Raw genomic sequence first — 15,588 nt, forward strand, 5'->3', positions numbered from 1 at the left:
CTCTCTCTGTTTTTGGTTTTCAAGACAGGGCTTCTGTGTAGCCCTGGCTCTCCTGGAACTCACTCTGTAGACCAGACTGTCCTTGAACTCAGAGGTCCACTTGCCCTGGTGATTTTTAATTGTGTAAGTTCCTCCCTGCTGGTTTCCATAGAGGTTAGAGTACTTTACACCCCACCTCCAGTGTCTGAGGGTTTCCTCTCTGCACCCTCCCCAGCAAGTTGATTTCCTTCTGACTACTGTCCTGAGGAATGAGGTGGATCTCAGTCTGATGGCTAGTAATATTAAATCTCTTTTCACATGTTGATTGGCCGCTTGTACTTTGTCTTTTGAAAATTGTCTATTTGCTTTGTGAGCCTATTTATTGATTGTCTTGATTCTTTTCTTGACATTTGTTGTGTTCCTTGTATATTCTAGATATTAATCCTCTGCCAGAGGTGTAGTTAGTAAAGATGTTCTTCCATGATGCAGCCTATCTTTTGCACAACTGTCTCCTTTGCTGTGAGGAGACATTTTTATTTCATGCAGTACCCTTTGACAAATGTTGACATTGGACAATTGTTGAACAACTGGAGTCCTTTTCAGAAAGCCCTGCCTTGGCTGATGTTGAAATACCTTCCTCATTTCTTCTCTAACAGTATTAGAGTCTTTGGTCCATTTGGAATTGGTTTTTATGCAAACTGAGAAATGGGACTCTAATTTCATTCTCTTACTTTTAGATTCCTAGTCTTCTCAGCACTATCTGTCGGAAAGAATATCTTTTCCCCAAAATATGGGAGTTTTTTGCCATCTTTTTAAAAATTGTGGTGGTTGTTGTAGTGTCAGGGAAATGTTAGTCATCTCAAAAAACACAGACAGGAGCCAATCTGATACAGCTCACAGCAGGGTCTTTATTCTATTTGAGCTAGCTCCTCCCCCCCCAAAATACCATCATCACACAGGACAATTTTGGTGGTTGGGGAGCCCTGAATGTCTACTGGGACAAGGATTTATAGTAAGCAGCAAGCAGGGAGTACATCTAATTGGAAAGCTATTGTGGCCTTTAACATAATTGGCTGGTACTGGGAGTCATATCATAAACTTAACTTCTGCTCCGCTCTGCATAGGTGGTCGTTAGGCAGGGGGTGGGCTTGTAACCTGGGCTGCATGATTGTTGGGGGAATAACCTGGAGACACTGGTCTTCCTGAGGGTGTAACCTGGAAACGCTGGTCTTGTTGGGAATTAGTCTAGAGACTGGAGCTAGGTTCAGGTTTTATTGGGGTACAACTTGTTACCAACCTGTTAGTTTACCTGAGTTCAAACTTAGATCAGATTCTCTAATAAGGAGTCTGAACTTAAAAGATTTGGCATCTCAGTTGTAACTGCATGAGTTTAAACTTTGTATGTGGCTGAAGGTGATCTTTTTTTGTTTTGTTTTTTGAGACAGGGTTTCTCTGTGTAGCCCTGGCTGTCCTGGAACTCACTCTGTAGACCAGGCTGGCCTCAAACTCTCTCAAGTGCTGGGATTAAAGGCGTGTGCCACCACTGCCCGGCTCCGGCTAGAATCTTTATTTATGTTTATGTATATGTGTGCGTGCTATATGAGTTTATGTGTACCTGTGTGCCAGAGCCCAACAAGGCCAGAAAAAGGCATCCAAATCCCCTGGAATTGGAGTCTAGTGCATAAGGAATACAGTACCTGTGAGCTGCCCTGTGGGTGCTGACTACTGAACCTCCGGCTTCTGCAAGAGCAGCAAGTGCTCTTAACCACTGAGCCATCTCTCCAGCCCCTGTACCTGTATGCCTTTAGTAACTAACTCGTCTACTCTATTCCAGTGATCTGTGTTTGGTTTTGGACTGTTTTTGCACTGTCTTTGTTACTATGGCTACAGGTTTGCAATGTTCCTTTTATTCTTAATTTCTTCATGGATTTTCTCATAAAGTGATGTTGGATTTTTATCAAAAGTCTTCTCTGCATCTATTGAACATGTAACTTCTGTCCTCGAGTATACTGATGTCAGGTATGACATTTTTTCATTGACATATGTTGAAGCACTCTTATCTCTGGAATGAAGTGAACGTGATCATGGAGAATAATTTTTTTGATGTGTTCTTGAATTCAGCATGTACGCGTTTTATTGAGAATTTTGGCATCTATGCTCATCAGGGAGATCAGTCTATGCTTTCTTCTCATATTTTTTTCTTATATCAGGGTAATGCTGATTTTGTAAAGAGGTGGTTGTATTGTGGCCTCCCTTTCTACTTCATGAAATAGCTTGAGCTTTAAAGACTCAGCAGTGGGTCAGTCTGAGCCCCAGCCTTCCTCTCTCCTCTTCACAGGTAAGTGAGCGCACACTTGGTGACTCTGTTTCCTGTGTATTGTCATTAACTTCCCAACTCTACAGTTCTGCTTTCTGATATACACCTAGTTCTCAATCGTGCCTTGACTTAGAAATGCCTTCAACATACAATTGAAAGGTCATTATGTATCATCTGGCCACATGAAACTCAAAACCTTTTATATAAAGTGGCCCTTAAAGGGCCTGGAGAGATGACTAAGTGGTTAAAAGCCCTTATTGCTCTTGCAGAGGACACAGGTTCAGTTCCCAGCACCCACATGATATATCATAAACATCTGTAACTCGCCTCCCTCAGATCCTGCATGAATGTAATACACAAATACTCCTGAAGTACACACATTACATTCACATAAAAATAAAAAAATAAAGTACTAATATCATATGATAAATTCTTACAAAAATTTAAGTGTATTTGGGCTGTTAAATTCTTTGTTTCTTTTGTTATTCAAGACAAAGCTTCTTTGGGTAGCATTGGCCACCCGGTGGTTATTAAACTTTTAACTGAGTTGTCCTTACCTAACAATAAAGGTTATGATTTTGCCCATCTCTTTACCATTCTATTTTTACATTATTTTTTTACACTTGTTTATTTGTGTGTAGGCATGCACATGCCACAGTAGGGGTGTGGAGGTCAGAGGAGAACTTTGGGGAGTCAGTTCTCTCCTTCTGCCATTTTGGTTCCCAAACTTGGGTTGTCAGGCTTGGAACTAGCACCTCCATCAGCTGGGGTGTCTCACCATCTCATTTCATTTTCTAATTTCAAAAGTTACTTAAATTCTTGATGGGTGGGACCCTGTGGCACTTACCTTTAAACCCAGTACTCTGGAGGCAGAGGCAGATGGATCTCTGAGTTTGAGGTCAATTTGGTCTAAACAGTATTTTAGGCTAGCTAGAGCTTCATAGAGATACCCTGTCTCAAAAACTAATTAAATAAGTAAAATAAGATAAGTATTTAGTAAAGGCAGAGAGTGCTTGAGTTCATTTAATCTTCTTTTACTCTCTACCAATAACAATTTACCCGCTCTTCATATGTTTAAGGAAAACTGTTTCTTGAAAAGACCTATGATAAGACAAGTTAACTTATTAAGCTCCAGCTTGTACAGCAAGCATGTAACGGTTGTCTGGAATCCTTTCCCTTCTATTAAAAGCACCCTGAATTTTCTTTGGGAACAGTCCAATGAAAACTGAAATCACCTCTAAGTGTAGAGCATGTGACCTGGCTTAGCCATCAGTGTATGGAGAGTTTCCTTTTGGTGGTAATAATGACCAAGACTTTTCTAATCATAGCAACTCCTGGAGCGATTCTCTGAGCACATTTGTCTTAGTCAGGGTTTCTATTCCTGCACAAACATCATGACCAAGAAGCAAGTTGGGGAGGAAAGGGTTTATTCAGCTTACACTTCCCACACTGCTGTTCATCACCAAAGGAAATCAGGACTGGACCACAAGCAGGTCAGGAAGCAGGAGCTGACGCAGAGGCCATGGAGGGATGTTTCTTACTGGCTTGCTTCCCCTGGCTTGCTCAGCCTGCTCTCTTATAGAACCCAAGACTTCCAGCCCAGGGATGGCACCACCCACAAGGGGCCCTACCCCCTTGATCACTAATTGAGAAAATGCCCCACAGCTGGATCTCATGGAGGCACTTCCCCAACTGAAGCTCCTTTCTCTGTGATAATTCCAGCCTGTGTCAAGTTGACACACAAAACCCGCCAGTACAACCTTGTTCCCATGTATCACAGTCTTGATGATTAATATATACTACACTGGGTGTTCTTGCCTGAAATGGGCCTGGAGCTGGTAGCAGTTGCCATTCATCATGTGACATTCAAAGAAAAAAGAAAACACCACTGAATAATCAAGAAAATCAGAGTCTAGAGCAGAGGTTCTCAACCCGCCAACAATGAGACCCTTTAATACAGCTCCTCATGTGGTGACCCCCAACCATAAAAATTATTTTCATTGCTACCTCATAACTGTAATTTTGCTACTGTTATGAATTATAATGTAAATACCTGTGTATGTCATGACCCACAGGTTGAGAACAGCTGGTCTAGATAGTGTCGCTTTCTTATCTAGATCAAGCTATACCTGAAGCCAGTGCCTGGACTGTATGGTAATGAGTCAATAGATTTCAGTTTTTGCATAAACTAGTATAACTTAGGTTACTGCAAAACACTTAACTGTTTTCATTGTTATTAATTGTGTACTCATAGCTCTTCCATTTGTTGTGAGTCAGAGTAGGTGTCAGATGAGGGTGGGAAAGGAATTCTCCACCACCAGCAGCAAGCCGTAGGCAGAAATGCTGAATAAGTAAGTCTACTGACACCTCATCACTAACAAGCCCTCTTGGTGCTTCACAACCAGATGCTCCGAAAGGTGAAACCAGCCAACCAGCTACCAGACTGGCTACATTTCTAGTCCTTGCAGTAGAGGCAGAGAAGCTACCAGCAGAAGGGAAGGTGGTGGATGAACACGGACCAAACACAGGAAGGGAAGGTCATGGATGGGCACAGACGATAGACACACCGTTGTAAACGCTTCTCAGAGCAGCAACTGAGAATCACAGACTCACAATTCGACTGCTTAGTCCCTAGTAATGTTCTTTTGAGAGGCCCTGGATACTTTGGGAGCTGGATAAAATACACCACTGCTGTTGGATCCTTGGGGGTATGCATTCTGCTCCCTTACCCACTATGATGTGAACTGAACGATTCTTACTGTCACCATAACAGTCCCAACTCACAGAAACGATGAACAAAGAACTACTCTGTCACGCCTTTCCCACCATGACAGTCTGAACCCTCTGAACAAAATAAATCCTTCCTCTTTTAAGTTGCTTCTGTCAGGGTTTTTGGTCTCATTGGTGCCAAAATAACTAATTCACTTGTCTAGAGAGGACATCAGTTCAGCATTGATTTGCTAGTCTATAGCTACAAAAGACACGGAGGATTCAAAACAATCAACAAAGAAACGAGACAATTGGCTAAGATTTCCAGCTCCCTCTCCCCATCCCTGATTTCTTGATTTAGCTATTCACTTTCTGTCCATTTGCTGTTGCTGTTTCCAGGCATAAATCTGTGTTTCTGAAAAAAAGGAAAAAAATCAGATGATAGGAAACTGTGTTCCCTGATTGTTAACCATTTCTGTGTGTCATGGGAAGTTGTTTTTAAAAAGTCCTAAAACTGATAGAAAATTATTAGCCCAGGGAGCATTCACCTAAGTATTGTATAAATGGTATTAGACAACCACATGATTTTCAAATGTATGCTATTTTCAGTCAGGGACTTCGACTGAGAGGCAGGAGCTGTCACCGAGATGGCCCTTTTATTCATACTGTCAGAGAATATATTTAGCAGCTCATATTGAAAGATGCCAGCTTAACAATTTTAAATGCTGAAGAGGAAATGTTTCCAGTCAGTTCCATTACAGCGCCACTCACCTTACACGCTATGATGACTGAGGATTTTTAGCAGCATTTCCTAAGATCAAAACATTTTCTCTATGTGCCAAAAAAAAAGTTTCAGTGGGTCTTGATATGTGATGGGCTTTGGCACAAACTCCCCAAACCAGGCTGCATGTGTATGAGCCTATTTGTATTGCTTACTAGCTGTGACGGTTTGAAGGAAAAATGTCTCCTACCGGCTTATATATTTGAATGCTTGGTCCTCAGTTGGTAGAACTATTTGGGAAGGATGAGGAGGTGTGGCCAAGTTGGAGGAGGTGTGTGACTGAGGATGAGCTTTGAGGTTTCAAAAGCCCACACCATTTCCAGTGTCTCTCTGTAATCTCTCTCAGCTACAGCTTCAGCTCCACAAATGCCTGCCTGTTACCATACTCCCCACCATGACAGTCATAGACTCTAACTTACCTCTGGAACCCTAAGCCCCATATCAATTGCTTTCTTTTATAAGTTTCTTTAGTCATGGTGCTTTGTAATGGCAATAGAAAATTAGTTAAGACACTAGCTATTGGGGGCTGGAGAGATGGCTCAGTGGCTAAGAGCACTGACTGTTCTTCCAGAGGTCATGAGTTCGATTCCCAGCCACAACATGGTGGATTACAACCATCTATAATGGGTTCTGATGCCCTCTTCTGGTGTGTCTAAAGGCAGCTACAGTGTATTCACATATATAAAATAAATAAGTCTTAAGAAAAAAAATCTAATTGCAGCTGGGCTGTGGTGGCACACACCTTTAATCCTAGCACATGGGAGGCAGAGACAGGCAGATTTCTGAGTTTGAGGCCAGCCTGGTCTACAGAGTGAGTTCCAGGACAGCCAGGGCTACACAGAGAAACCCTGTCTCGAAAAACCAAAAAAGAAAAAAGAAGAAAAAAAAAGAAAAAAACCAGAAAGGGGTAATAAGGATCCCCAGCGATAGATTACATAGTGCTTTAAAAGGAAAAAAAAAAAAGACACTAGATATCCAAACTTCTTCTTAATTACTTAGTTACTCAAGTTCCTCATCTTCAAAATGCGGAAATGAGAAGCGAGTTAGGCCATAGACAGGGCTTGAGAATGATATGGCTACCAGGGCCAATTTTGGTTATCCATTTGACATGCTTGGGATACTGTCTTAGTTAGGATTTGTATTGTTGTAAAGAGACACTGCAACAACTCTTATAAAGGAAAACATTTAATTGAGGCTGGATTACAATTTCAGAGGTTTATTCCATTGGCAGGAAGCATGGTGGGACACAGGCAGACATGGGGGCTGGAGACCCCATGGGTAGCTTAGAGTTCTACATCTTAATCTGCTAACAGCAGAAGAGACAATGAACCACTAGGCCTTGCTTGAGCTTCTGAAACCTCAATCCCACTGCTGTGGACAAACTTCCTCCAGCAAGGCCACACCCACCCCAACAAGACCATAATTCTGTAGTGAGAATGCTGGTTTCCTTAAAATCTGAGTTATGTTAATATGTTTTAGTTTTAATCCTGGTTGTGAGATACCCGGGGCTGCTTCAGTTTGTCCACGGCCATTAACTATGATTGTCTCATGTACTAGGAGGGGCATGATCTTTGTCAGCTGCACATAGTTTAATTCTGGGGACTCTAGAAAGGGGATAAATGGGAGAGCAGCTAGAAGGCCCATGGCAGCTGCTGCCCCCACTGCTGCTAATCCTTGATGCTGCTTTTGTTATTGCTGGATTGCTGGATTGCTGGGGTTTTTTATTTCTGGATTGCTGGATTGCTGGTTTTTTGGATTGCTGGATTGCTGGATTGCTCTATTGCTAGCTGGAGATATTCTGACAATGGAGATTGGATTTACACCAAGGACCCGGAGAGTTCTAACAGCAGGATGTAGTGTACAGAGGTCTATGCCCCTTTTCCCTTTTAACCTTTCTCTCCTACATAGTATTAGAGGTTGGAAGGGATTGGGATGGAATAACGGTCAGAAGGGTAGTAGATAACAGAACCCAATAAAGTAGCCCCCCCAAAATACACCGACACACCTCCTAATAGTGCCACTCCCGGTGGGCCTACGGAGGTCATTTTCATTCAAACCACCACAGACAGGAAACCTCAGTTGAAGAATTCCATCCATCAGATTGGCCTGTGGGCATGTTTGTGGAATATCTTATTGATTGCTAATTGGTATAAAAAGGCCTAGTCCACTGTGTGGTATTGCTGATTGCAGGGTCTGGGTGTGCAAAGAGGTGAGAGGGGCAGGCCAGGCCCCGGCAGATTTGGGATGCTACCAAAGGAGGAAGTGAAATAGGGGAAGCAAGTGTCCTGGAGGAAATCTGGATCTGAAGTGTCACTTCAAGGCCCACATGCTAAAGTTCCAGCCTCTAACTAAGTGCTGTTGAGAGGGGGGCAGAACCTTTACAAGGCAGAGCATGGGATGTCCTCGTGGGGTATGGTCTCAGAGAAGATGCAGAGAACCTTGTCTCTTCTTTCTTGCACTTCATGGTCACGAGGAACAGGCTTGCTCCATCACACACTTCAGCTGGATGTGCTGCTCAGCACAGGCCCAAAGTAATGAAGCCAATTAATTATGGGCCAGAATCTCCAAAGCTAGGACACACAAAAAAAACCTTTCTCCTTCATAAGACAGTTGGTCTCAGGTATTCTAGTAGCAGAAGATGGCTAGCCTGAGATTGGACCTGTAAAGACACTAAGAAAAAAGGAGATACCTGGGTTCTACCGCCGGGCGCCAGATGCTACACTGTACCACTAAGAGTAAGAAGTCCAAGAGAAGGTGGCTAGTTCAAGAGGTCCAAGTCACAAAGATGCAACCCTCCTCCAGTTGTTACCAGGGAAACAGAGGTGCACAACATCTGATTACACCATTCTAGAACACTGGGGACTGGTTTCCTGATATTACTTTCTCTAAGACGTCAATTATTATTTTGTTACTCTCTGAAAAGGAACCAGACTGAAGCCAGTTTTGAATAAAACTTCCATTTTTGAATAGGGAATCAAATAAAAGTTGAAGTTCCCAAGACCTCTCTGAGTCAGTGACATCCTGCTTGGCAGAGAGTGACATGTACCCAGGTAACTGGCATCCTGGTTGGCAAGTTGAGCCATAAATGCTAGGTGAGTTGCCCTGCCAACAGTTGAACAACCCAACTAATGGGAACAGGTAAGTGTACCACAAAGACATGTTCCTAAGGAAATCCTCGATCCCTAAATCCTGATTGGTCGGAAAATGTAGCTATAACTTGGCACAGATGTTTGTGGTTTTGAAACTTAAAAGGTCTGCAATACGGGGCCGGTGAGATGGCTCAGTGGGTAACAGCACTGATTGCTCTTCCAAAGGTCCTGAGTTCAAATCCCAGCAACCACATGGTGGCTCACAACCAACCATAATGAGATCTGACGCCCCCTTCTGGTGCTGTCTGAAGACAGCTACAGTATACTTATTTATAATAATAAATAAATCTTTGGGCTGGAGTGAGTGGGGCTGACCTGAGTGATGAATAGAGGTCCTAAGTTCAATTCCTAACAACCACATGAAGGCTCACAACCATCTATCTGTACAGCTACTAAGTGTACTCATATACCTAAAATAAATAAATAAATCTTAAAAAAAAAAAAAAAAAGGCTGCAGTACTGTGGCTCTGGGTCACACAGTTCAGCTCCTGAGTCTGTTCTGCAACTGTGACTGATCCGTAGCAGCTTGATTACAATAAAGTTTTGTCATCTGCATTGACCTGGCTTTTGAACGATGTCGGATCTAAATGGATCTCATAAAAATTCAGTTCACCTCATATAATTCAGTCTCCTCCCATCTGTGCAGCTGAAAAAAAAAAAAAGAAGAAGCAAAATGGAACTAATGCACAGCACATCAGTTACTGAAAGCCGCACCTTGATTTCTGAGAAGGGAAAACAGCTGACTGCTCAGAGAGCCGCGAGGCCCCTCCCCCCTCTCAGTTTAACTTTCTGTTAGTCAGAATTACGTTTGTTATCGATGGGGGGGAAATAAGGAGTGTATGCACAGGAGCTTGAGAGAAGGGTTTCTTACTCCAAACCAAACGCGTCACAGAAAGGTACCACCTCTCCATGAGTGAAGATCCCCCTAAGCTGTATGACCAACCCCCCCTCCAGATTCTTTAACTCAATAAATATATTATTGAGGCTGGATGTTGGTGGTGTGTGCCTTTGGTTCCAGCATTTGGGAAGCAGAGTCAGGCATATATTTGTGAGTTTCAGGCCAGCTTTGTCTACAGAGTGAGTTCAGGACAGCCAGGGCTTCACAGAGAAACTCTGTATCAAAGCAAAACAACAAAACAACAGAAAACCACCAAAAATATTGTTTATATTGTTGAATATTTGGGGTGCTGTTTGAATGTATTATCTGCCTTAATTCATTCAGTCCTTAGAACAAACCAATGGGTAGACCTTCTCCATTTCATGGGTTCTGTGAAGTCTCAGGCAGTGCTTGAACTCTCTGCCGGGCTCTAGGGCACTTAGCCACTGTCCTACTGTCCCAGAAGAGCAATGTCTGTGCTCATCCACCTTAACTTTTCAGGGGGCAAAAGGGCAGCAGCTATTGAGGCTGGGCAGCAGTCCAACCCCAGGTCTGAAGTCTTGCCCAACGGTCAAGCAGAAGCTGGAGTCTTAGCTGGAACAGAAATATTTTTCTGAGCAATTTGAAGTGTTTCTGTACTTTATTATTATATTACAAAAGAATAAAAATGTGTAAATACTATGTGTCACTGAAAAATTTAAAGCAAATACAGGGTTTTCTGAGAGCCTGTTCGGGATTCATCCTAGCAATTGTTAACTCTTGAATAGTACAGGGCATATGCTGGAAGGTAGTTATTACAAAGCTGTCAAAATGTTTTACAAACTGGAAAATAGAAAGAGGTCAAAGTTTAGATGTTAACAAGAATATTGGCCATTTTCTTTGAGTTATTTGATTCCTCCTACACACAGGTAATTAAGCAAATAATTAGCTGGCAAGTTTATGGTTGTGCCACGTGGGTCATAATGCAATGACAGCTGGGCTGAGTACATAAAAACAAGGGCTTTGCACTTTGATGTCCTGGCTTGGAATTGACTCCCCTAGCTTCTTCCAGTATGTGAGTCCTCAGTTCCGCACGAGTCACACACAGGCTGACAGAGTGCTTTCTGTGCCAGGATATTTGACCAACAGAGATAATGGATCTAAGGAGCCTGACACACACAAAGCTTTCAGCAAGTGAAAACTATGAAAGGACATGGATGTGTATGTGTGTGTGTGTGTGTGTGTGTGTGTGTGTGTGTGTGTGCATATGTGTGTGCATATTCAAGCCCCTCACTATGTAGACCAACTCACAGAAATCCACTTGCCTCTGCCTACCTAGTGCTGGGATTAATGTGTGCACCATCACACCCAGAAAAAATATATATATATATTGATTATGTGGGTGGGTGAGCTCTTTTAAAATTTTTCTTTTTCAATTTCTTTGGCCGCTATGCTTGCTGAGGTACAAACCTTCCCTAAACATCAAGCCTTTTATGCAAAAGAGGGCTTCAACCCTGGTGCAGCAGGCCATGTTCTGCTCTGCAAGGCATGCTGGGACAGAGGACCCACAGCTTAGCATAGAACTACTCCAACACTGCTTTCTGTCTAGCTCATCTCTCCAGGCCCTGGTGCTCTACATCTGGTTCTGTTTCTGCAGTGGACTAACCTGCCTTAAGGGCAAGAGCTTGCTGTACAGGTTAGAGCAGGGCATTGAGGGCCAATGCTGCTGACTCAGGATGTCATCCAACTTTCTTCATCTTTACACTGGTCTCCTGCCCTCCCAGGTCCCTGCTGCCTCTAAGTCTCCAGTGGTCCCATTCTCTGTACTGGTTTTCCACTCGTGTCAATTACCCTGGCTGGCTATATGGTTTCATCTTGTAAAATATGTTATCTTTTGTTCATTGTTATTTTCCTTCCAGCTCCCCTTTTTCCTTTACTTGGAGCCTTTATGATAGTTTCAAAAGAGTGAGACAGAAATAAATGCTTATGTTCCATCTTTCATTTTACATCTACTTTTTGAGCAGTTGGTAAATTCGATAGATACTCTACAGACTACTTCTGTGAGCTCCACAATGTTTTACAACTGAGAAAGTATTACAACGTCTGCTTGAATTTGATCTTACCCTTTAACTTAAAACTCAATGTTTTATAATACACACAGTGTATTAGTGTAGGACAATTGATACAGGTAGCGGGGCTCAAAAGTGTTATAGCAATGGGGGTGGTCAAACATGGTAGGGGAAAAAAATCAAGAAAAAGATATTGAATTTCATTTCTTGTTCAGTATCATGAACAGAAGAGCTAAAGGAGATGAAATGTGAATACTAACTATGTAAAAAATTGTTGGGATTTCCACTTGACCATCTAGTGAATTCATCTAAAATTACCTAGAAATGAAAACAGTAAGTGGCCACAATGTTAAGTTGGAAATATTAGTCCAATTCCTCAACTATCTTGTAAAAGTAACTTTTATTCTCTAGATGTAACTGTCATCACAGAGGCTTACTGCTAAAGAAACTCACCTTTTTTTTTTTCTTTTTCAGCTCTTTCTGAACTCCAGCTGGTTGGCTCAACTCAGCTATTCTGGCCCAAACTCCTCTCCAAGCTGGCTGATTCAATCTGGCTTCTCTACCATTCTGACTGAATCGATCTTCTTGGCCTTAAACTAACTCTGGCAATCTTCTCACTCCTTCTCATTCTCTGGCTTGACTGTCTTCACCTGAAACCTGTTTTTGTAAAACTGCCTTCTCTATCTCTCTTCTTCTGCACTGCTCTTAAGTAGCCTCTCCTTCCAGTACTGTTCTTGTGAGAGTTGGGTGTATCCTATCTTAGACTCATTCTGTCAAATCTTTCTCTGATTTGTCACTTTACCACTCAATTAGACATCACTTTCAAACATGGCTGCTTCCTACTACAAACTAACTTTACCTTCATTGTCTGAGATTAAAGGTGTGAACTAAGGGCATGCCTATAGCCTAGCCAGAGGGACTAAAGGTATCATTCTAGCTGGATCATTTAGACCTAGAAGGCCTTTGGATGTGATCCCTTGCCAGAGCAGCCATGTTGCTGGATTAAGATTCCTCTACACTATCCAAAAATAACAATAATCTTTCAACGTTCCTTCTTGCCTCAGAGACTTACCTAGAGGATCATGATTCAATCAAGGAATGTTCTTGATGAATCTCAATGCTGAGACTTAATTTTTTTTTGTAGGTATAGCTCATGCCTGGTGGAATGTTAAGAAGCCCTTCTAGTCAACAACTAATGTAGGGAAAGACCTGTGAAAACCTAAAGACCTATTCTACTTTAGCATCATTTATCTTATTATCCTGGTGGTAAGAAAAATCAAATATTTCTTTGTGACCACTATTAGGATAGCCCTCATCTTTTGGTCCTAAGATAACTGTGGTCCCCTATGTCAGGTGTGCTGAGGAAAGAGTGTGTTTGTAGATGGGTAAGGAGGGTAAAATCTCCCTTCGGCCTACTTGGATGGTATTGTGGTGGTTTGAATGAAAATGGCCCCCAGAGACCCATAGAAACTGGTACTATTAGAAGATGTGGCCTTGTTGGCTCAGCAGAGAAACCAATTCTCCCCACCTCCTAATCTCATGTCATGGTGTGTGCTTTCTATTTGAGAATCTCTAATTAATGTTTAATAGTGAGTTTGAGTCCTATTGGTGATGGTTGGAGGCCATCAATTACATTAGTCAATTAATCTATTCAAATCACCCAGTGGTGGCGAAAGTTCTGTGCTACCTGCTCTAGTGTTTTGAGTTTCTGAAAGAAAGACACACACGTACACACACACACACACACACACACACACACACACACACACACACACGTACATATATTTAAATATGTCTTAATCAGCTCAATGCCTGAGCGACTCCCAAATTTCCATGTTGCTAATGCCTCCCTTCCAATGTTCCTAAGTTATTACTTCCTAAAACCCATATTCCATCTTTACTATTCTAGACCCAGTGGGGGACCCTTTGGGGCTGCTCTTCTCTGTCTCTTACATGATTGGTTATGTCTTGGCATGTCGATTCTCTTTCTTCCTCAGTCCCCTTGGCCTCAAATCCTAAAATCCTGCCTTTGTGTCCTTGCCCAGCCATTTGCAGCCGACAATTTTATTTACCAGTCAAAACCAACTGGGGACAGGGACTCTTAACATCTTACATGTGAGATGTAGATCGTACAAATTTGAAAAACCCAATTAACATAATAATGCAAGTGTTAAACTAAATCCACAATCACCCCTAACCTATTTTTATGTGCTAGATTGGCTATTTCTCAGCTACACAACCCAAGTTACTTGCCCATGGTTTCCCATCTGTGCTGAATTTGCTCCATCGGGCCATTTTCTGGTTCTGACTCTGCATATTATTTCTCTCTCTCCTTGTGGTCCTTACCTGCATCCCTCAGCCTGTTAACCAAAGCTCGGTCCACCTCTAGTCTCTCCAGTAATTGGCTGTCAGCTATTTTTATGTAACCAGTCAGAGAAGATTGGTGAGCAAAGTTTACACAACATCATTTGGTGTACTTGAAAATATACTCATCTGGACTGCCACCAGATCCTGGGGGCCAGCGGATTAGCATTTGAATGCATAGCAGCACCTCAGGTTGATTCCTGGAGCCTACATAAAGGAGGAAAGAGAGAACTCACACCACAAAGTTGTCTCTGGCCTGTATGTGTCTGCCCACACACACATATCGTATACAATATGACAATAATAAGTAAACATTTGAGGTTGGTAATAGATATAGCAACTGAATTGCAGCACTGAGTGGATTATGAAATGGCCCGTCATAGGTAGATAATGACAACAGCTATAATTTTTACGCCGTTATTATATGCCAAATGCAGGCTAAGTGCCCTATATGAATTATCTTTATTTAAGCCCCACAACAGTCTGGATAACATCCTTACCTGGTTTTAATAGATAAGGACCTTGAAGTGTTTGATGAATATTGACCAAGACAGTGGTTGCTAAGCAGTGAGATGGTATTTGAAGCCTGCCAGAGACGGGGCTTTCCAGTTGGTCTGCTGAGCCAACTAAGCCTCCCTTAGAGTGAGAACTAAATTAGCTGTAATGTTAGGCTGTTATAGCGTCCATTGTTTTTCCTGGTCTGATTATATTCTCCAGGACCCTCATAAAAGTCAGTTGACTCACAATTACCAGTAACCATGACAATTATCTTTCTCACTGCAAATTAAGTAATTACAATTTCAGCTTCATAAAGTAACTCTCTTGAGTTTGATTGGTATGAGTCAGATCAACTCTGGGTAAAAAGATAAGATTCAACTACTCAACCTGCTGATCTCAGGACAAGGTCCTGAGCCCACATTCCACGATAGTCCAAGGACTCCACTCTTTAGAGAACACAAAGAAAGCGGCAGGCTGCCTCCTCTCTGCTAGCTCACTAGCGACATCAAAAGCAAAGGACATTTCCAGCAGCTCATAATCAGAAAGCCTGAAATTTCTCAGCAGGGCTCCCTTCCCATTAATCTCAGGGCTATCCAAACGGAGGTGACTCTCAAGGTCAGATCGTCAAATCCTGAAGAAACATTCAAAACAGTGATATTCTGTAGTGAGAATTCTGGAATTTTGGTTTCTTTTACAAAAACCCTCAGAAATATTATAAGAATATTTTTGTTTTAATCCCAGGAGTGGGGCTATGGAGCTGCTTCACAGTAGCTGGCTATAATCTGCCTTGTGCTTTAGCAGAGGTGTGGTTTTTGCCAGCTACAGACAGTTGCTGTGATTGTGTGACATTTGGAATTCTGGGAAAT

General features: G+C 42.3%; 1 pseudogene; it reads left to right on the forward strand.

The window, feature by feature from the left end:
* The window catches only part of LOC116086273, a 15,554-nt pseudogene extending 5,148 nt beyond the window's left edge, over nucleotides 1-10,406 (forward strand).
* Nucleotides 10,407-15,588: the final 5,182 nt, after the last annotated feature.

The sequence above is a fragment of the Mastomys coucha genome, unplaced genomic scaffold (genome assembly GCF_008632895.1).
Source record: "Mastomys coucha isolate ucsf_1 unplaced genomic scaffold, UCSF_Mcou_1 pScaffold12, whole genome shotgun sequence".
Taxonomy (NCBI): Eukaryota; Metazoa; Chordata; class Mammalia; order Rodentia; family Muridae; genus Mastomys; species Mastomys coucha.